The 22576-nt window shown below is 39.9% G+C and overlaps 1 protein-coding gene across 2 annotated transcripts in view; it reads right to left on the reverse strand.

The window, feature by feature from the left end:
- The window catches only part of grm5b (glutamate receptor, metabotropic 5b), a 103566-nt gene extending 91285 nt beyond the window's left edge, over window positions 1–12281 (reverse strand). Inside the window, exon 1 of one of the 2 annotated variants that reach the window (XM_088346434.1) lies at window positions 12205–12281. The gene's annotated coding sequence lies outside the window, so the exon portion shown is untranslated. Of the gene's footprint in view, window positions 1–7466; window positions 7642–12204 lie in introns of those variants that run through there. The other variant, XM_088346433.1, reaches the window with a different exon arrangement.
- Between the last annotated feature and the right edge of the window lie 10295 nt (window positions 12282–22576).

Raw genomic sequence — 22576 nt, forward strand, 5'->3', positions numbered from 1 at the left:
CTCGTTTCTCTCCTTCTGTCTTTTTATTCCTCTTTGCATTTCTTTCTTCCTCTCTGTTTCTTTTCCTCCTCTCTCACGACTTTTTATCTTTTGTTTCTCCCGCTCTCTCCCTCTCTCTCTTTGTCTTTATTTTGTCGCGCCCTCTTTCTTTTCCCTCACTCTTTCTCTTATTTCTTTATTTCTTTCTCTTTAATCTACTAGTCCGGCCCCCGACAGAATGTTTGTTCTATCATGTGGCCCCTGAGTTAAAATGAGTTTGACACCCCTAGTGTAGATGCTGGCGGATCGGGATGTTCGCAAAAGGTTTATAATCAAAGTATGCAATTTATTTACCACTCGACAAATGACACACATTGATCCATTTTTGTTATTGGAAGCCAGCCTTCAAGTACCTCCACTAATTGGCCAACTTAAGACGACCTCCAAGTGGTGATCTTGGTGTTTCTTTTAAATGTACCTGGGGGAAGGTGATTGTCTGTACTAACATTTAGAAATTGCGGGTCTTTGTGGGATGAATTTAAAACAATTAACTTAAACCACTTTAAATGGTCCAGAGATGGCTACAACATTGCAAATCTGGATGAACAGAAATTAACTGGGCTAATCGAGAAGAACGTTATAACTTGACACAACAAAAACTGACTCAGTTGTAAATAATATGGTTATCACTTCTTACAAAGATATCCTTATAAAGGTATTAGTATTAGTCTCACGTGAAATTGAGTTGAATGAGACTTTGATGGATCTTTTGGGTGTTTTTTAAGGTGGAATGCGTTATTTGAGACGGCCTTAATAAAGATCAAGTAGAAAATGTTCTTTATAAAGTAAATATCGACCAATATGGGGTTTTCAGAGCCGATACAGATACAGATTATGGGTATTAAGAGCAGGCTGATAACCGATATTTGGAGGCGATATTCATTTGTTCCAAAAGCTTATAAACAATGAAAGAAATGTTTGGTAATGCAAAAAGAAAAGAATAATATTTGTTATAAATTCAAATAACACTAATAGCTCTCTGAAACCTTCTACAGTAAATACAGGGTGTCTCAAAAAATGTACTCACTCTTAGAATGACGAGAAAACATTAATTTATGAACATAGAGTGAAGTGAAATAGCATCGAATACATGAGACAAATGTAATTGAAGAAATGTTCAAAGTGATGACCATTATTGTCCAGATAACGCGCAAACGTCGCAAAACACATGAAAAGAGTGGGTACATATTTTTGAGACACCCTGTACATTTGAATTTCAACACAACTAACATGATTAATTTTTCATTAAAACCAAAAACTAACAGTGCAGGAAATATATCAAAGCTTAGCAGCAACTCATATAAAGATACATCAATACTTAAATATCTCCCTGAAACATTTTACAGCAAATTAGAATTTACACCTAACATGACTAATCTTTCACCTAAACAAAAAACTAACAGTGCAGGAAATAAAATTGGGCTTAGCAGTAACTCATGTAAAGGTACATAAAAACATAACTAGCTCCCTGAAATGTTCTATGATAAATAAATGAATATGTCGATACAACCAACATGACAAATTACCTTTAAACAAAAAGTGCATTGAAATTTCAACGGAGCTGGGGGATTGAAAAGTATGGGCATACTGTTTTAGCGCCAGATTAGTGAACTAATGTTATGGTAACAGCTAATCACTCAGTCTTCCACTTACACATGCTCGTTAAGCTCTTGCACAATCCCAAACACAAACGCTTGATTGACAAACTAATGTTATGATAAGAGCTAATATATAAATATCCCCCTGAACATGCTTCCCTAAAACAAGTTAACTATAGCGTTTAGGCTTTCTCTACAACACACACACACAGGATTTTCTACCACTATTTTTTTTAAATCTCAATATCATCAGTGGTCTTGACTCACAGGCATGTTAGCAAAAGCTGCCAATGTTTACTTTGCTCTAACGTTATTCTTCCTGCTTTAGTGGCTCCCATCCGACGCTTATACAATCAGAAGACGTGGGGTGGGTAGCGTGTGAGACAAAAGGCAGGAGAGCAGGAGAGAAAGGCTCGACTATATTTGAGCCTAAATAATCAACCCGTCAAATTTTTTAAAATGCCAATACCGATATCCGTCAAATTCCCCAATATCAGTGCTGATAGTCGACCTCTACTGTTAAGTTTGTGTTAACAATTCCCAACTAAATTCAAAGAGCCCTTGTGCCTTTTTTTCACTGCACCTATCTGCTTTTACATTACTTGTAGGAAAGCTGTTCTGGATGAAACCCATTAGGTAGGAGGAATCAATAATAAGCAATAAATAAACAAATCAGGGCAAATTCTGGCATGAAAAAAGGACATTGTATGTTTGCTAAAAATGCAAAAATGATCAGGATCCCAAATTCAAATCGCCTACTTAAAAAATATGTGGTGGATAAAAAAATTTACTCAAACATTGTGCTACCACTGTGCCAGAGAGTTCCATTTATGAAAAATTAAAAAGTGCAATTAAAAAAAATACAACAGGGGACAGTCTGGCAAACTGTAATTAACATGACGGTGTCAGGAAGGCAGCCGATATAACCGCTGCTCTAGTAATGAACAAGTGTGCTCTTCTTTCACACACAAACCCACTCAGTCAGAACACAAACTTGTGCTGTTTCATTTCCAGGCTTTTCACACACTCTATCCCACTCTCCTTTTGTTTCTCTGTCGGGCAAACATCTCCAAATACATTCAAAAGGAACAGAAGAGCATCATGTTCAAACGTGATTTTGAAAAAGTGTTAAGGTTTTTTTCAATGGACATGTTGTGTTCAAGGGTGGCAGTCACTTTCCAGCTAGATTGAATTAAATCCTACACCAGGGGTTGGGAACCCTTTTGAACCAAAAAGCCATGATGGCAAAATATTTAGATTTTTTGGGGGGGAGAGATAGAACAATATCGTATATGTCAAGAAAAAAATTGGCAAAACTGGCAAACCCGGCAAACCCGCTCTCCAGACAAAAACTAATTTTTCAGCGCATTTTATTACACTGTGTGACGTTTGACGATTTCATAAATTGTATGAAATAAGAATAATGCCAGAGCTTGTGTCCCTTAACAACAAATATGCAATTTCAAATTTTTCTCCTTCCCACAGTTACTTATGATAGTTGAGACTCATTTTGACCTTCATTTTTTTCATATATGATGGTTTCACAACAACGTGTAAGAAGAGTTCTTTTGTAGAAATGTCACAAAAAAATGCAAACAAAAAGTTCATAGATGTATTTCCATTCAGCCCAGTGGGTGCGTGTCAGAGAGAGGGGAGCATGCTACGTGTGCAGAGATCCAACAACCCTTACCGCTCACCCAATGAAATTGCTATGTGTGCTTGACTGGCGTTTCTGGGTTTTTATAGCCATACAGCCAAAACAAGTCTGTTGTTGTGACACCTTGACTGTAAACTATAGTTAAGACTGTGCCCTTTACAAACTGGACCAAACATCTTATGTTGCTTCGGTTATGTACGCCCCAAACTCGACATTAAGCTTATCAGAACTGGAACGCTACAGAGGAAATTTGCACGGGTAGCATTTCATTTCTGAACCTTATATACTTGCCATATGTGGCTTGCAAGCCATAGTTTCTCTATACCCGTGTTCTACACTTGAGGTCTATTATTAACTTCCGATTAAGTCATTTTGTGCCAATGAGTCACCCACATAAAGTGGTTTGAGGGGCCTGTGAGTATGCATTGCACAATTTATGGGTGAGGGTGGGAATGTGGGGGTGAGATGCTGTTTCTGGGCTATTAAAACAACTGCTCACAAAAAGCACAATCACAAAACGCAATTTCCGTTTATCACCCTAACAGTCATTCAAGTGTGAAGGTCTAAAGACTGCCTAATTGCTGAAACACAAATGGAATAAAGCAATGGTATGTAACATTTATGTTTGCTACATTTGGTGACTTAATTGACAACTGCCAAATATAGAAAAATGTAGATATTTGTATTATTCTCCAACAATTTGCTTAAGGTTTAAGGGACAATGTGTAATATTTGACCACTAAATATAGCGTAGTGCTACGGGTGCTATTAAGCACAAGGAGGAATACAAGCTACAAAGACACAAAGTTACCAAACTGCAGCCTTGTTCTTTTCATTTTTTTGCCCAGCCTTTTGAGAGTGCAAAAAAATCTATGAACCAAAAAAAATACACTTTCTTTAAAAGTACTGTGCGTAATTTGGAACTTTTCTACTCGCTGACACCATTTTCTGGCTTGTGTTGCCAATGCAGCCTCTGTCAAGCTCCTTGTGATGTGTGTGCAGGTACATGCATTTCCTGGAAGCACTCGAAGAAACACTTCTTTTTTTATCGTTTTGGAGATTTGGGTTGGTATTTAGACTGTATGCAGATAGTTGCAGTAGGAAAATGTAAGGGCTCTTTGTACTCTGTCAGGCATTGTTAACTTCAACTTTCTAAGGACACCTCAAATGACTCACCGCACCTTTCAAGGACAAATATAAAAAAATATCAAACGATTCAATAATAAATCAATAATAATAATGAATCATTATCATCTCAGGAGCTGTAGAAAACCTTTATGTGGGACACATACAGCTGACCTTGACTTTGAAATATTCACAACACTATACATCAATATCTCGTGTACAAATGATACACACTGTCTCTTATAGTCCAAAATTTGGAAAAACATAGCAACAGGTCTAATGTTCTCATCATTTCATTATCGCCTTTATACAGGGTTACGGACTTTAAAAGCCATTTTTCAATTTCGCCAGTACTATAAAAAGAAAACAATCCAATGTGAATCATGTATATTGCAGAGCCAAGTATATCTGCGAACTACATATGCAATGTTTAATCATGCATGTGTTATTATCAAGATATGGGATTTTTAGATCTTGAGTAATTGGCAAATATATGTGTTTTTGAGTCAGATCTCGCTGTTGTTGTGTAAAAATGAGTAATATTTAGCTTACATTTTCAGTTGCAGGAAGTTCTTCCCATTACAATTTACCACTAGGAATCGCTAAGTTTTTTGCATGGCCCATAATAAAAGTCTATAATTGATACATATTCCATTTAGTTGTAGCATGCATCTATCCTCTTAGACGCTCCCCTTAAGGAGTGATGACGCTTCTTAAGAAAATGCTGTACAAACTAATCCCAGCTGCAGTCAATCAAGGGAAGAAAAAAATGTAATGATTTTCAAGAAGACTTGTTGAGAAGTATGGCAACAGTTTCAAGCATTTACAAGCACTCTACCCAAAATTCAAGCGCTTTTCAATTGTTGAAAACAACACATTAAAATTTAAGCTCTTTCAAGGATTTTAAGCACCGTTCGAACCCTGCTTATAGGCCACATTAATTGACTTAGTTTATTGAATCAAGGTTGAAAATATCAGAACAATATCAAAACAACCGAAAAGAACCCTGCTTAAATATCAATGCAGGAATGAATTTCATCCTTCCTCGAAATGTGTTCTGCAAAAGTAATGAGCAGACAGTAAATGGCACCATCTGCTTCTTTGCCCACTTGACAGAGCCCAGGTCAATAACCAAGAGTGATGCCACCATAAAAGACACAGCGGGGTATTACAAACACACAGGGAATGGCCCCCACAGGATTTGGAGCGAACAGTTCTCCAATAAGTCCCAAAGCCGAGTAGACTCGAACTGCTGGCAGTGCGGGAGCAAGATCAGACAAGGTGAGCCTGAGTTCAACCTGATCTCAAATCTCTTCAAAAAGCAATGTCCCAAAATGCACGTGACTTCAAAGGCAATGTTGGGAGTAACGCATTACAAAGGAACCAATCATTAACCCCATAACGTTCCGACGGCCCGCCATCATGTCAAAGCTTAAACTCTTGGAATTCAAGATATAATGACCATTTCAAAATGTACTTATCACAAAAACATCATGATCAGTCTGAAACAAGAAACCCGGAAACTATATATAACTCATCAAAAAATTGACGTACAGTATTCCACTCATGAAACGATTCTTCACAAACATGGTCTTGTAACATTCACAACAGCCCAGTAAATCCAACTGTGTAAAATATTTACTCCAAAACGCACGATAATGCTGACAGATAACATAAATTTTTAAAAAATCAGCCTAAAAGCATTCCTGCATCGTTTGACTAACCTTGTTTTAATCAGTCCGTTTTGCACCTTAACGAACAGACTCGTCAATATGTTTCCAATAAGGCCTCTGGCCTTTTGATTGACACCACTCTTGACCAATTGCAAGCTTTTTTTCACGGTCCTTTGCCTGTGATATTGTATAGGTGCTTGTATTGAAAAAAAGACAACATGACCTACTTTGACTTAGCCAGTATTGACTGATTCAAATGTTGATTGACACATTGGTTAGCCAATAAAATTCCCAATATTAAATTATGCAATATTACAATATGCTTTCAAATCAGAGCCGAAAATAAACGTGTGTAAATTCAACTGGGTATACATTCGTACAGGCGATTATCATGTGCAAATGTGCACAATCAGTGATTGACATCTTAAAAGAGAAGTCAAACATTTACAACTCTTTAACAATGTCTAAAAAGTGGACAAAGTAAAATACATGGTTGCAGAGGTTTTAGAGCTTTAAACTAGCCGTCTCCAAATGGCCGCTTTTGGAAAAACTTTGACATACCTTTAGAAAAATATGTAAAATACAATGTTTAGTAATTCAGATGATGACCAAATTTGACCTGGGACCAGGTGAGGCATCATGCTATTGTCCGAGCTGTTTTCCAGCTAAAAATGAACATGCTACACTCTTCTGTAGACATGTGATTAAAAAAAAAATAAGGCGAGACTTAAAACTTTCAATTTCTTTGCGTTCCAAAATAGATTACTCAACGTTAGTAGCATTTGCAGTGATTATTTCAGTTTGGGACGAAACCTCAGTGTGTTACCCTTCAAAAGAGACCAAAACTGTCCACATTCTCCGAACGGTTCAACAACACCATTCAATTTACTTTGGGTACGTCTTGGATTGGGATTTTAGGATAATTTTACAGGATTGTTGAAGGGTAAATGGAGCATTTGATTGAGGTTGACGGCTATGCTGACCTCAAATTTCTTCACGAAGAAATGTCCCAAATTGCACCCGAATTCAAAGATAATTTCCAACTCATTGCAATAAAGACGGCTGCTGCAGCGCTGCGCCCAGCAGCCGCAACGATCAGAGAGCATGCTTCTTGCAAAATCCCGCAACACACTTCGGTGCGACTTCCGTGCACAACATACAAGAGTGAAATCAATATTCCACCGTCAGGATTTCATTCACGTCCAACCACCTCTTCTCTCTCCCCGCAGGATGCAAAACGCCGATCCGTTTCTGTAGCCATTCATATTCTTTGCGAAGGTGACAATAAACTACGCAAAATTTGCACAGGAGTGCACGTGCATATGAAATTGATAACAATTATGTTTGTATTTTCTGCCGGGGCTCAAGTCTTACCTCCTTGCTTCCTTTCCTCGCGCGCGGCTCTGCTTGATAATTAGGTCACAATTTTGCAATAAGGGGAGAGGGGGTTGCATCAATGGTTTGTTCAATGTCAAAGGCAGCATCATCTTTTGCGTCCTCCGTTTTCCAGTCACGCACACCTGACGGAACCTTTTCTCCAAACAGACGGGCGCGCGCACACGCACATTCCCTCTTTCACACTTGTCAACTTGATGTGCTGAGACGATGCGTTCGTGCATTGCCCAATTAGGTAGAAAATGCTCATGGAAAGTTCTAAGACAAGGGCCATGTCCCCAATATACCCCTTTCCGTGTTTGTCAACAAGTGTGACGCAGACGGAATTCATGTCCGGCAGATTGACGAGAAAATATACAATATTTTAGTGATCAAACCCAACAAAAAACTTTCTTTTTATAAGTGAAACAAATTGATCGTGCGTGACCGTGTGTGACTTTTTCACCTCAGATAGACCTTTTCATTTGTTTGTAAACATTGTGAAGTATCCGGAGGGAGGGGCTCAGCCTGGAAGCAAAAAAATCTCCCCGCTTGTCAAATCACTGATGAAATCAAGCTTTCATATCTGCTAGTTGGGTGTTAAAATGTCGTCATGTTGTGTGCTTGTGTGCCAGAATCAAAGAAAAAGGAAGAGAGTTGAGGTAAATACATGAAAGTGAAAAGATTGGACCGAGGCACTCATAAAAAAAGGTTGGGTTTGCAGCGCACACTTCATATCAGGGGCAGCACGGTGGGGCAGTGGTTAGCGCGTGTGCGGCACAGTTCCAAGGTCTTTGGAACCTCCTGTGTGGGTTCAAAGCCAGCTACCAGCCTACCTGTGCGGAGGTTGTATGTTCTCCCCGTACTTGCGTGGGTTTCCTCCGGGCACTCCGGTTTCCTCCCACATTTCAAAGACATGCATTTGAGGTGGATTGGCCGGTCCAAATTGTCCCTATGTGTGAATGAGCGAGTGAGTTGTCTGTCCCTGCGTGCCCTGCGATTGGCTGGCAACCAGTTCAGGGTGTCCCCTGCCCACTGCCCGATGATTGCTGGGATGGGCTCCAGCACCCCCGCGACCCTACTGAGGATAAGCGGTGCAGCTAATGAGATGAGATGAGATAAGATGAGATGAGATGAGATGAAGTGTGCGCTGCAAACCTGAGCATTTTTGATGAGTGCCTTGGTCCAATCGTTTTGCTTTAATGCATCCAAAATTCTTTTTGATCAGAAGTGTCCACTGGTATCCTGTAACACTTCAATTTATGATCACTATGCTTTTTTCTCCCCCCGATTCTGGCCCACAAACACACAACATGATATTTTTACACCAAACTAGAAGAAACGTAAACAGTGACTTAGTGACCAGTTTATGTTTACATTGGTAAATCTCCTGTGCAGGGGCCACAAGACATGTGCTCTAAATAAAAAAAAACACAGTGACCATTGACAACATTTCAGACACCCATTTGAAAGATAATTTAGTTGATATTTTTGCCAACATTATTCGTAAAATTTATACCAGGAGCAAAAGGGGGTTGACGGTACTTCATTAAATATTTACAATGTACTCTTGTTATTTTAACTTTTTCACAAACCAGTCAAGCAAAATCTTCACCCTTCAGTCCACTTTGAGTTTCATCAGAGTCATCGTCAATTCACTGGAGTTTCCCCAATTCTCCTGGAACGATTTTGGTCTGTTACCGTGACAACCACCAATTACAACAACAGAAAAAGACAACGTCTCACGTCTGTGTTGCGATCCGGCCCTATTGTTCACAGTATGGTTCATTATAGGGATATCAAAAGTGCCCTGAAGCTGTCATCTAGAACAGTGGTTCGCAACATTTTCTGTAACACGGCTCATTGTCTGAAAATATTTTCACGGCCCGGAACAAGGGCTCGATTAAACATTTTCGTACTTTTTCTAAACTACCAATAGCAATAACAATAACAATTCTAACATTTCTAATAATAACACCATGAGAAAATAATGACCGTAAATCCACTGTGTATTCATGTGGAACATTTAAATGTCCTCGTAAAATCACACCAAAATCACATTCATTTTCCGAAGCCCTTGTCCGAACGAAGGTCGCAAGAGTGTTGGCTAAAATTAAACCTGGGACCTCTGTACTGTGAGGCGGACGTGATAATAGCAACACACTCTCATCACAATCGTAACGTTCAACACAAAACGTCACGACGAGCCATAAGCCAAGTCATCAAAAATACAAAATAAACCACCCCTGCGAAAAGCCTGTTGGTAGTAGGTGGTCTCGTTCACAGTGAGCAGCCAGGTTAACCCGGAATCAACCACGACTACAGCGACAAATGCTAACCTGGCTAGGAATAAACCTGTGAACACGGCAGGCTAGCCGGCTAGCCGGCCAAACAAGATACTGTGTGCTGCCAACTGGGGCTAACCGGGAACAAACAAAAGAGGAAGCTCCTGGCAGCCCTGACGCTAACAGGGAGATAGCCAGACAATATCATAGCAACCACAAAACACGTGGCGAAAAACAAAAACTAAAAGCCATAATTGCCTGACCTGAAAGGAGAAAGAGGAAAAAAAGGAGCGCACACTGTTACGATGGCAGGTAACTGACCCCACACAACTTTTGGAGGTCTCAGCACGCTACTTGGACAAAACAGTCACAAGGCCCCCAGAGACAGGGTAGGCAAAGTTCCAATTTATCCAAGTGGAAATGAGCTGTATTCAATCGCTGTTCACTACAATCACAGTCTGTTTCAGAGCTGCCTCCTATGTTGTTTTAATGGGATTCGCCATTTCAAAAGTGCTCTGTTCCTCAATGTTATCAGAGCTCTATAGTAAAAAAAGCCACATAGGTCAACTTTGACACTAAATTTCTCAAGTCCCCTGTGTGTGGAATATTATGCAACATATCTGCATGACTGTGGGGAGGAACGCAACACGTTCTGTGCCTTATTGAAAAAATAAGTGGCACTTTGGGAATACGTTTAAGCAGGGTAAAATGTTTTGTAGTGTTAGTTAACTTTTGCTACGGACAATTTTATTACACATTTTCAACTGGCCCACTGTGCATAATTCATCTTGCTTCTGCATGCTCATTAAAGGATAGAAGCAGACCTTTCTTGCTGCTTTCATCACAAATTTCCCAAAAAGTCTCACTGTACAGAAATGGTCCCCTACCTTTTTTGAACCACAGACCTGTGTAATCTCTGACAGTGTTCTCGCAGCCTGGCTTCATAATAACAACATTAGTGATTCTAATAATAATAATAGTAATCATCATCATCATAATAATCATCAACATAATAATGATAACAGTAATAATAATAATAATAATAATAATAATAATAAGGCCACTCTGTAATCAGTAGACCTCGAGGGATGCAGATGACATAGGAAAAGACATTAGGTTTTATTTCACTATTTTTACCATCAGTACTGTCCTGAAAGATATGAATAAATGCAAAATAGCGGGATGAGGGGGAAAAAGTTGTTGGCGTATCTGATGATGCATCTGACCTTGACGGACATTGAATAAATCCATTATAAATGTTATCTCACTATTGTGTTCATAGTTTACTTTGTCAATAATTTATTTTAACAGTGGCCCCAAGTCTTCAAAATAATCGCACAGTGAGTAAAAATAGTGTGATAATAAGGTAAATCTGATGCCTTTTCCCATGTCATCTACAATCCTAGTGGTCTAAAATTCACTATCATTTGTGAATAGGGTTTGATTCCCGTTTCATCCAATGTTGTGCAAATTTGATCAGCAATATTTTTTGACTGATGATATACCACTGTAAAGCTGTGTGTCTAACACACATCTTTTTTATTTCATTTTAAAAAAGCACATTAAACACGAATAAATTTGGTTCAAGCCAATAAATAAAGCAACATTTTTTCTTTCTGTGTGGCCCGGTACCGGTCCATGACCACTGCTATTCAGAGTTATCAGAATTATGTTGTGTCAGAACACTGGCGATTGAGCAAACATGCATTTCCAACTCCAATTGCTGGTTCTTTTTTTTCAGCATCCGTGATGCAATATTTGAACGCATGCTAAAGAATATGTGAGAAAAAAATCAAGAAATATGTGAAGTTCCCTGACAGCCAACTGAATATTGAGAAAAACACCACAGACAGCCATCATAAAAATGGCCCAGCAGCTACACTTCCTAAGAGTCCTCAGGAGGAATAGGGAGCTGCTGATGACCTTCTACCACTTATCTATTGAGGGCCAGCTGAGCTACTACACTTCCACATGGTACGGGAGCTGAACTGAAGAAGACAGAGTAAGCAGCACAGCACATCCTTGCCTGCCCTTTCCCTTACCTGATGGACATCTGCCCCACTCGTTGCCTCAGCAGAGTCCAAAACATCATCAAGGACAGGTTAAATTCAGGTGCACAGCTATTTGACCTGCTGCCCTCTGGAAGGTGCATCAGAGCAAGAACTAACCGAATGAGGAACTGCTTCCTCCTGAAAACCATTACCACCCTGACCTCATGAACTCCTATTTAAGGCGTCCATAAGCATAATGTTCCATACAACTGCCACTGTGAATATGCACATATTTGTTATGTTATTGTCCTTTAAAAGTTTTTATGCTTTTGCTCATTTTAACCTTTTTAATTTTTTCTACTTGGACAAAAAAGTACAAGCCCTCCAATTGTGTTATACTTGTATTGACACTAAAGGTCATTCAGTCATTTATTCATCCAAAAAACAAAATGCAAAGCATACCTTCGCTTGCAGGACAGTTGAGCGGACTCGCAGAAGAACGCCATCCCTCAAGCGTCCATCATGACATCGCCGCTCGCTTTGCTTAATCTACTTTTTCACTATGGCAACAAATGAAACCCCCTTCTCGCTCACTCTATCGCGCAGTCTCTCTCTTTTTCAGTGAGCCAATGAGAAAGCTCCGCTCACATAACCTCGCTCTCTCGCTCGCCCGCCGTCTCTCACACCTACCTCCACTATACCATCTGGAGATGGATACTGATAAAAAGTGCAAGGGGAACCGTGAGAGAGAGGCAGGGAAAGAGGAATATGGGATAGAGGGGATTTTCGAGCTGGGTTATGACAAGGCTTGGATTAATTTGCCAGCCAAATGCATTTGAGATTAGTGGACCATTAAAAGAGCATCGACATCCACACTAGCGCACAAAAAAAGCGGGTTGGCTGCTGCGATCAAGTGATAGCCTTACTAATTCTGACCTCTCTCTTTCTGGTTCCCTCCCATTTTAGTTTCTTAAATTGCCCGCCCCTATTTCAATCCGGTTTTTATACCAAACCATGCCAGGGTAGAGTAGCCAAAAATCTTACTCAAGTAAGGGTACTGTTCTGTGAGAGTAATGTGACTCAAGTAGAAGTAAAAAGTAGTCATCCGGATAAAGACTTCAGTAAAAGTAAAAAAGTAGTACTAGTTAAAAAATCCTGAGTAACAAGCAGTCTACTTTAATGGGTTTTTTTTTAACAACCATGCAATCAGATCATCAAAGTCCATCCATCCATCCATACATCCATTATATGCACCGCTTATCCTCAGTAGGGTCACAGGGGTGCTGGAGCCCATCCCAGCTATCTTCGGGCAGTGGGCGGGGCACACCCTAAACTGGTTGCCAGCCAGTCGCACATAGAGACAGACAACTCACTCGCTCATTCCCACCTAGGGACAAATTGGACCGTCCAATTAACCTGACATGCATGTTTTTGGAATGTGGGAGGAAACCGGAGTGTGAGGAGGAAACCCATTCAAGCACGGGGAGAACATGCAAACTCTGCACAGGAAGGCTGGTAGCTGGATTTGATACCATGACCTGAGAACTGTGCCGCGGACGAGCTAACCACTCAGCTGCCTTGCCGCCCCAAAGTTCATCCAATCACAATGAACTACATTAAATTTTTTAAAAATATAAAAAAATCAGGGTAAGTTAAATTACTTTAATCAACAATATACTAATAATAGTATAAATCCAATGAATAAATTAAGCACAAGTAACACATCTAAGACCACAGTACGTTGTTAACTGGCTCTGCAGGCAGGACAACCAGCCAGCCGAGGGATCGGTAACCCAAAATGTTGAAAGAGCCATATCGGATATAGAAAACAAGAAAATACATTTGTCAGGAGCCGCAACAAATAAAAAGCCTTGTACAAGATTTGTAATAAACGCTTTAGGTGTCATATTTGACCCCGATCTGTCCTTTCAAACACATGTGAAGAAAATTACTAGAACCGCTTTCTTCCATCTTCGCAACATTGCTAAAAATTGTCCTATATTGTCTTCAGTTGGTACAAAATGCTGCAGCGAGGCTTTTAACTAGGACAAAAAAGTCAGATCACATCACGACGATTTTGGCTAACCTGCATTGGCTCCCTGTTAGCCTAAGATGTGATTTCAAGGTTCTCTTAGTATTATACAAAATCATACATAGACTTGCTCCCTCATATCTTTCAGATCTGATTTCCCCCTATGTTCCGGTCCGAAGCCTTCGTTCTGAAAGCGCCGGTCTACTGGTGATCCCAAGAGCCGAGAAGTGTTCCGCAGGTTTGAGAGCGTTCTCCAATCGGGCACCGGTGCTGTGGAATGCAACAACGAAGGTACATCATGTGCCCTTTATATGGACAACAAAAAGAGTGCCAAACAAAACAGCATTATTTTAGTTATTCATGTATTCATTCATTTCATGTAAATATAACCTAAATCATAACAGAATGCCTGAAAGGGAGTGGGACGAAGAAAACGTATTAAATCCCACTCCTATTCCTTCATATACAACACTTAAAGCAATTCAAATTAAATTGCCTGCCACTTTGTTGAACTGATATTCCCATCAGGTGCGAGCATGCTGTTATAAAAATAAGATAAGAACCTTTTGAAAAGGTATCTTAAATAAAATCACATGGCTCCGTTCTCGGGGAGTCGGGCCAGTGGAGAAAGAGAAAAACAAGCGGAGAGGAGACTAGAAGTAAGATCTTTAACCCAAGCCTTAGTCTAAGCCCGACCCCAATTTATCAGGCATTACATTTGGGTTGGGCAGGGCTTTTCTCTCGCTGCTTTTTTTTAATAACCCTAGCCCGATCTACGTCCCAGTGGTTGAGGACCACCGTACTATAGCATATTAGGACTTTAACAATTAATTTGTTCTACATTAACGGTTAGTGGTTATTGAACATTACTGTAGTTGTTTAACAGTTCAAAAGCAATTTTTGAAGCCCTAAGACCTGTCAAACATCAAGGTGCGCAGATGTGTATGGACAGGGTAGCTACGCTTGAGGACCTCAAATCTATTGTATGCAGATTTTATGGCCAGCACACCTGCTGGTTTATAGTTCAGACACTTAAAATCCATTATGAATTTGCAAGGACAACAGGAAAGTACAGTAAATAAAACCCTTGTGATTTTTAATTCCAAATCTGTTCTTAACGCCCTCTTCTTAGCCCTTTCTTTTTATTAAATCTCCTAAGTTATAAAAAGCACATCTGCCCTAAATGGTTTGGAAATCAAATTACAGTAACATTACGTGCATATGGTGACAATGATGAAGACATCGCATAATAGTCCAAATAACAAAGAACAGTATGGTACAATAGTCAAAATAACGAACCAGTATCCTATGTCATCTCTTTTGCAGGTGCCCAACACTAAAAACACAATAAACATATCAACACCTTACAATTTGGTCCTCAGAGGAGTCAACACTTGGTCTGGAACAGGTAGTGTAACATGATTTTGGTGAATTTCATTTGGGCCTGGTGATGACCGATGAGCATATCTAACTTGCAGTTCCGAGGTCAAGGGTTCAAGTCCAGGCTCCAGCTCTTCTGTGTGCTTTAATTTATGCTAACTTGCATGCAAGGCTGGTAAACATTTCAAAGTCTTTCTAGCTTGCCTCGCATTATTGATACTAAGCAAGTATTTGGATTGAATCAAAATTTTTGTCCTGGGATCAACGTTACATTTATCCATCAATTTTCTTAAAGCACTTTTATCTGAAGAAAGTGCAGCCCTTCTCTCTCTCCCAGCACCCTGGGCAACTCTCCAAATTTATGCCTGAGTTTGTGCCTGACAGGCACACCTTTAGCAACTCTCCCTACCTGGCCTACTTCTGCATCCTGCTTGCCAGGCAGAAGAGAGGGCCAAATCCATGTGCCCACCCCTACCAGAAGCCAAAAATGACAGAGGCAAACTGGAAATGCAGGGCGGTGTGGAATGTTTTTTTCAATAACTACAGAAAAGGACAATGCCAGGTGTAATGTGTATGGTAAAATGGTCTCCTACTATGGCAACATCACCAATTTACACGAAAAACACCCTGCAAAGAGCAACTGGCTGCAACCAAATATGTAAACGTGTTGCGGTTCCTGAACAAAAACCTGTACATCTGTTGTCACTTTGCAACAGAGTCAATGAGAGACAAGTGACACTTCTTTTGCATTAGTGACCTGCTATTTAAAATATTTTAGTTTTTAAGTTGACTTACCGGGCAGCACGGCGGCGCAGTGGTTAGCGCTTGTGCGGCACAGTTCATGTCATGGGAACCTGTCGTGGGTTCAAATCCAGCTCCAGACTTTCTGTGCGGAGTTTGTATGTTCTCCCCGTGCTTGCGTGGGTTTCCTCCGGGCACTCCGGTTTCCTCCCACATTCCAAAAACATGCATTTCAGGTGAATTGGCCGGTCCAAATTGTCCCTAGGTGTGAATGAGCGAATGAGTTGTCTGTCCCCGTGTGCCCTGCGATTGGCTGGCAACCAGTTCAGGGTGTCCCCTGCCCACTGCCCGAAGATGGCTGGGATGGGCTCCAGCCCCCCCGCGACCCTAATGAGGATAAGCGGTACGGCTAATGAGATGAGATGAGATGAAGTTGACTTACCGTATTTATATTTTTGTCACTTTACTGCCTTTTTGTTTGATTCTCTTGGCTTTTCTTCTGATGTAATATAAATATTTCTAATTTTAATGTACTCTACTGTTAAACTTTGTATGTTAGTCATTAAATAAAAAAGGAAACATTATTGATGTTTGAAATCTTTGTGCTGTTTTTATCGCAATTATAAACTAGTTCAAGGGACCAGGGTTGAATTATTCAATTATCTTAACGTTTCCTAGCAAAAAGCATTGGTATCGGATCAGAATTGATCAATACTCTCCTGTATTTTCTTGGATCGGATCAATATCAAAATTCCCAGTATTGCCCACGCCTACTCAAGACAAATGGGTGGATGGAGTAAAAGTAAATAATTTGCTCAGAGGCAATTTTCCATTAGAAAAACTAGAAACATATATTGTTCAGTTCCCCACACTAAAATCTGATAACAGTTGGGCACTGCACAGTTCTACATCTTCTTCAGTTTTCTTGATTGCTTTCCAGATGGCGATGGACAAAAGCCAAGGACAAATACACAATATCTGTCCTCGATATTGTATGTGCTCTGTTGTCACATCACATCTCGTCATTTAGTTTGTCTAACTTAATCTGCTCGAAACTTAGAATGATCTTGAAGGTCTTGTTTCCCTGGCAACGATTTGTTCTTGTGGTAAAAGATTTTCTAACTGGCAAACAATCATCTGGACTTGGGTTCCTCTTTTGTGTATACAATAGTCCCTCGGTTATTGTCGTGAATGGGGACCAGAAGCCCCCGCAAAAAAGTGAAAATCTGTGAAGTAGCGTCACAACTTCATTAAACAATAGTATTACAAAATTCGAGACCTTGCTGGGTCGGGGTAGCAAAGAGATTTAGGGAGCAACTGGATGGCTGCACGCTAGCATCAGGTAACCTTGGATTGAGCCAGGTCTCAGCGATGATTACCGTCCTGAATATTTTTCCGCGAGTTGTAGCTCCAGGTTTCTTGGGTCATGGATCTGACGTTGGTGAGATAGAGGCTCGGCAGGGGTTGCTAGTAAGGGTTCTCAGGTGGCTTAGCTGTAGCAGTAGGCCTTGCTTTTGCCTTCTCTCCCGACACTGCCTCATTTTCTTCTCGGACAAGATAACAATTCACAGAGCACTTGCTGGTGATCACCATTTCATTGAGTTCTACTGACTTTCCTCAGAGTCCCATTTGATTGATTAATTTATTTTCAATGTAACGAGCCACTAAAAGCTAGATGTCGCCATGCCTCCCAGTTTGTTTTGGGTGGACATTTTGACTTGTGCACCTGCCCCTCTGTTTGACTGACAGCATACATCACCCTATAACAGTAGAGCACACAGAACAGTCACGCACATTCAACACACACACACACACACACACATACTGTACTTGTATTTCATTGTTTATTTGTTGTTGCGCTGAAAAAAAAGTCTAAAAAAATAAAGTACATTTTTAACTTACATTTTGTTCCATTCTTGTTAGTCGAGAAATTAGCCTTTATTTTACATAAAATGAGCCTTATTTAAAGGAAATTGACATTATTGTCCATCTTGCTAATACCCCAATAAAATCAAAAAGGCTGGGCAAAAAACTAAGAAGTAAAAAATATTTTTGGGCACTTAGAGGAGTACTTTGTATCCTTCCTTATGTTTTATAGTTGCACTACACTCGGGATGTCAATGTGGTGCCCAGAGGCACCAGGTAGCCCCCACAGACCCCCACCCCGAGACCATATGAGTGGCCCGCAGACGGGTTCTGGAAGTAGCTCACCAGCGGTATGTCATTGTGATTTTCTAGGAAATTTGATATCTTACTAGCACAATGTTTTATTGGTTTATTGAGCCCATTATCTAATAAGTACAACCCTGAAATAACATAATAGTAACATAGTAACGACAGAAAAATAACATAACTTGAATATCAAACTGCCCTTGGAGCTAAGAAGTAAAAAAAAGTAGCTCTCAGCTCCAAAAAGGTTAGTGACCCAAACACTACACGATGCAGCAACATCTAGCTGTCTAATAATACTTGCTGTCCCATTAACAATATGCATTTTCTGTCGTTCGTCATTCTGCTCCTAAATTGGGTCAGATCTCAGTTTTATTGGCATGAGCCAATATGCACGCTTCATCACAGAGTACATCCCCACAAAGAATCGGTCACATTCACATGTAGTCTCCTATGAACGACCAGCATGAGAGAAGCTGTGATACCAGGAAACAACAATGTGCAACCCAATTCAACATATCACAAATTTTAGAACCTTTATTCACAATTCTCACTGCATTGTACATACAAGATCCATATGTTGTGAAACTCAAATGCTGCCCTCATTTACCCGCAAAGATCCATTGTCACAGGTGACAGATCAATTAGACAAGGGCGTTTCAAAGTATGAGCGGGTGTCTTGGACACACTGCTGATTTACTGGTTTGTCACTCACACGTCACATTCACACTTTCAGTGAGAGCATGAGGATAACAACAGCAACAACAACAAACAATGATGTCAGGGAAGATAAGTGTTCCTCAATGTCATTCACCTGTTATTTTTAGTTAAGTAGGTAGGTGGTTAAGTAGGTAGGTAGGTAGGTACATAGGTAATTAGATAGGACGGTCAGTCAGTCGATAGATTTGGATGGATGGGTGGATGAATGGATTTGATGGTAAGTAGGTAGATAGGTAAGTAAGTAAGTAAGTAAGTAAGTAAGTAAGTAAGTAAGTAAGTAAGTAGGTAGGTAGGTAGGTAGGTAGGTAGGTAGGTAGGTAGGTAGGTAGGTAGGTAGGTAGGTAGGTAGGTAGGTAGGTAGGTAGGTAGGTAGGTAGGTAGGTAGGTGGATACATTTGGGTGGATTTGGAAGGATAGATTTTATAGATGGATGCATATGTAGGTAGGTAGGTAGGTAGGTAGGTAGGTAGGTAGGTAGGTAGGTAGGTAGGTAGGTAGGTAGGTAGGTAGGTAGGTATGCGGGTAAGTCGGTCAATAAATTTGAATTGATAGATAGATGGTAGGTAGGTTTTTAGGTAGGTAGGTAGGCAGGTTAAAGGTAGGTAGTTACATAGGTGGGACGTCAGTCAGTCGATAGATTTGGATGGACGGGTGAATGGATTTTATGGTAGGTAGGTAGGTAGGTAGGTAGGTAGGTAGGTAGGTAGGTAGGTAGGTAGGTAGGTAGGTAGGTAGGTAGGTAGGTAGGTAGGTGGGTTCGTAGGTAGATAGGTAGGTAGGACAGTCTGAGGTTCGGTGGATTTGGAGGGATAGATTTTATGGGTAGGTAGGTTAGTAAGTAGGTGGGTAGGAAAAACGGTCGCTGGGTGGTTGGATTTGGACGGACGGACGGACGGATGGACAGATCAATAGATAAATAGATCGATAGATCGATAGATCGATAGATCGATAGATAGATAGATAGATAGATAGATAGATAGATAGATAGATAGATAGATAGATAGATAGATAGATAGATAGATAGATAGATAGATAGATAGATAGATAGATAGATAGATAGATAGATAGATAGATAGATAGATAGATAGATAGATAGATAGATAGATAGATAGATAGATAGATAGATAGATAGATAGATAGATAGATAGATAGATAGATAGATAGATAGATAGATAGATAGATAGATAGATAGATAGATAGATAGATAGATAGATAGATAGATAGATAGATAGATAGATAGATAGATAGATACACGTAGATGCTTTCTTGCGTCCCACATCAGAGGTCTCACGCTGCCCTCTTGTGTCTACTAAGAGGCAGCGAGTCATCTACAAAGTACTTATGCAACTACAGTATTTTATTAATTTGAATAGGACGTTTATTATAAGCGCATGGAGGGATATATTACTCCCTGGTTTGGACTGGTGCTTTACAAAGTTGCTTCTTGGAATAATTGAAAGACATGTCTGTTTCTTTGTCTCCCACACACATACAAATAAGCCTTGCGGTCGAGATTTATCCTGTGATGTTCATTCCTGTGCGCTCTGGCGAGCTGCTGCCGCCGATAAGCCGCATCCCGTGCCTGCTTTGCAGTAACATGTGACTGCTTTGGGGGTCTTGAGGTCTACACAAACTTGTTGTAGTCCTCATGAGTCCAGGGAAAGCAAAGTGCACGAGTGGAGAAAGCGGCTCTATTCCTGTATTGTGCAACCTGAGCGTCAGGCTAAATCACGTGCTACGCATTACGGAGATGCTGATGGGGACCGGGCCATTCATCTGAGTCAATTGTTTCGATTCGAAATTGAATTTTTATAAATACTTTATACTACTTACTTTTTTCAATAGGTCTACTCAATTGTTGCTGAGGGGAAAAAGACACAACTCACAAATAGTTGGGAATTGAAAATGTATTTCTACCACACGAGATGAAAAAACTTTAGTGTCCCTTGCATTGTATACTATTTAGCATTATTTTGTATATTGAATATAATTGGAACTCTAAAGTTACTATTTAAATATACTGCATACAGTAACTGCTTTGCCTTTGAGAAACATATAGAGTGGTCCTCTAGTGCGCTCTTGTGGTTAACATGTTTATTGTATAAACATGATTGCTGCATTTCAAGCATTGATGAAAAGGGTTTCCTATAATAACCAAAATGAGACTCGTTTTTTGTTTGTTTTAAATATAATTTTCAGGTCTCTGTCAATCACGTAAAAGCTTTTCATCCAGTAGTTGTTTATTGTGTAAATTAAATCAAAACTACATGAATAATGTTTGGTGCAAAATCATTTGTGCCAGTGTGAGGTCACTGTCATGCCTTTGAGAAACATAAAGAGTGGTCTTTGAGCGCCCTCTTTTGGTTATCATGTTCATTGTTTATTGCTAAAGGGGGAAAGAAAGAAAAAACTCAGAAGTTCAACAACAGCACAGATGCGGACTCTCGAATGCCCTTGTCGACTCCTAGATGGTAAGGCGCCCGCTTTGAGACTGGGAGGTCGGTGGTTCGCGCCCCGGCCGAGTCATTCCTAAGACTTAAAAAAGTGGTCGGCGGCGCCCTCTGTTGGCTGCGGCTGCATCGGCTCGCTACAACGGGTCAGGTGCAATCGACATTTCGTTCTGTGTACATTGTTACACAGAATGACAATACAAGGAAATTATTATTATTATTATTATTATATTATTTTGTTTTTTTGCATGGCTTTCGCTAGCTGGATACTTTGGAGTAAGGAGACCACAGTAATGAATTAAATAATCCATTGTAGCGGTTAAAACATGTCATAAGGTTAATTTATGTTCCACTAAATTAATCGTTTTAATTTAAATGTATGTATTTATTATTTATGCAACCCTAGCTCTTGCTATAGTTTTAATTACATGAGCCTTATATCCCAGTGTGCCTTTTATATGAAAAATATATCACAAAGACTTATTTTTGGTGAGCTTATAGTGCAGAAAATACGGTATATTGATTTGAATGATAAGCAAAATAGATTAATTATCATATAAACTTGCCTTTTTTAAAATTAAGTACATTTGTGTGTATTTTGCATGACAAGAGGGTCACTTAGAGGGAGCCAACATGATTGTCTGCCATCTTTCTTTCACTGGTACCCCAAAGACCAAAAACCATTCGAAAGGCTAGGGGGAAAAAAATGGAGAAACATTTTGCGGTTTGGTCACTTTGAGTTTCCATAGTTTGTGTTCTTCCTTGTGCTTTGTAGCACCAGTTTTTGGTTGCACTACACAACAGTGACTTCTAGTGGCAAAATATTACACAGTGTCCATTTAAGTTTGAAATGACGGCTTTTTCTGAAATGACGGGATGAGATCTTAAACCCTGGTAACACATGTAAAAATTGTCTTGACAAGTCACTAGACAATTATGACATAGAATTATTTTCACGGATTGACCAGTTTACTTTCCCTTCATTCTTAATATTTTTTATATTATTTTTAGCTCTCCTTTTGTGTAGCAAATTTAATACGAGATATTTGAGAATGGTGGAATGTTGTTATCAGAAATTGTGGAAAACTCGATTTGGCCCAACCTCACCCAGAACCTAGTAAATCGAGTTTGAGACCCCTGTTTTCGGGTTTTCCGTCATTTCTAGCAGACAATGCCAATGTGAGAAAACCTGTGAGAGGGGTGACACACACGCCCAGTCACACATTACCGCCCGAGGTTTCGCAGTGGAAAGGTCAGCTGATCTCGGGACAGAATGAAAGAATCAGGAATATTATCCCAAGCATGTGATGTTGTACGAGAGCGCACACAAATTCCGTCTGAG

The sequence above is a fragment of the Urocampus carinirostris genome, chromosome 10, assembly GCF_059441175.1.
Source record: "Urocampus carinirostris isolate Australia breed hairy pipefish chromosome 10, RoL_Ucar_1.0, whole genome shotgun sequence".
In the NCBI taxonomy this organism is placed as follows: Eukaryota; Metazoa; Chordata; class Actinopteri; order Syngnathiformes; family Syngnathidae; genus Urocampus; species Urocampus carinirostris.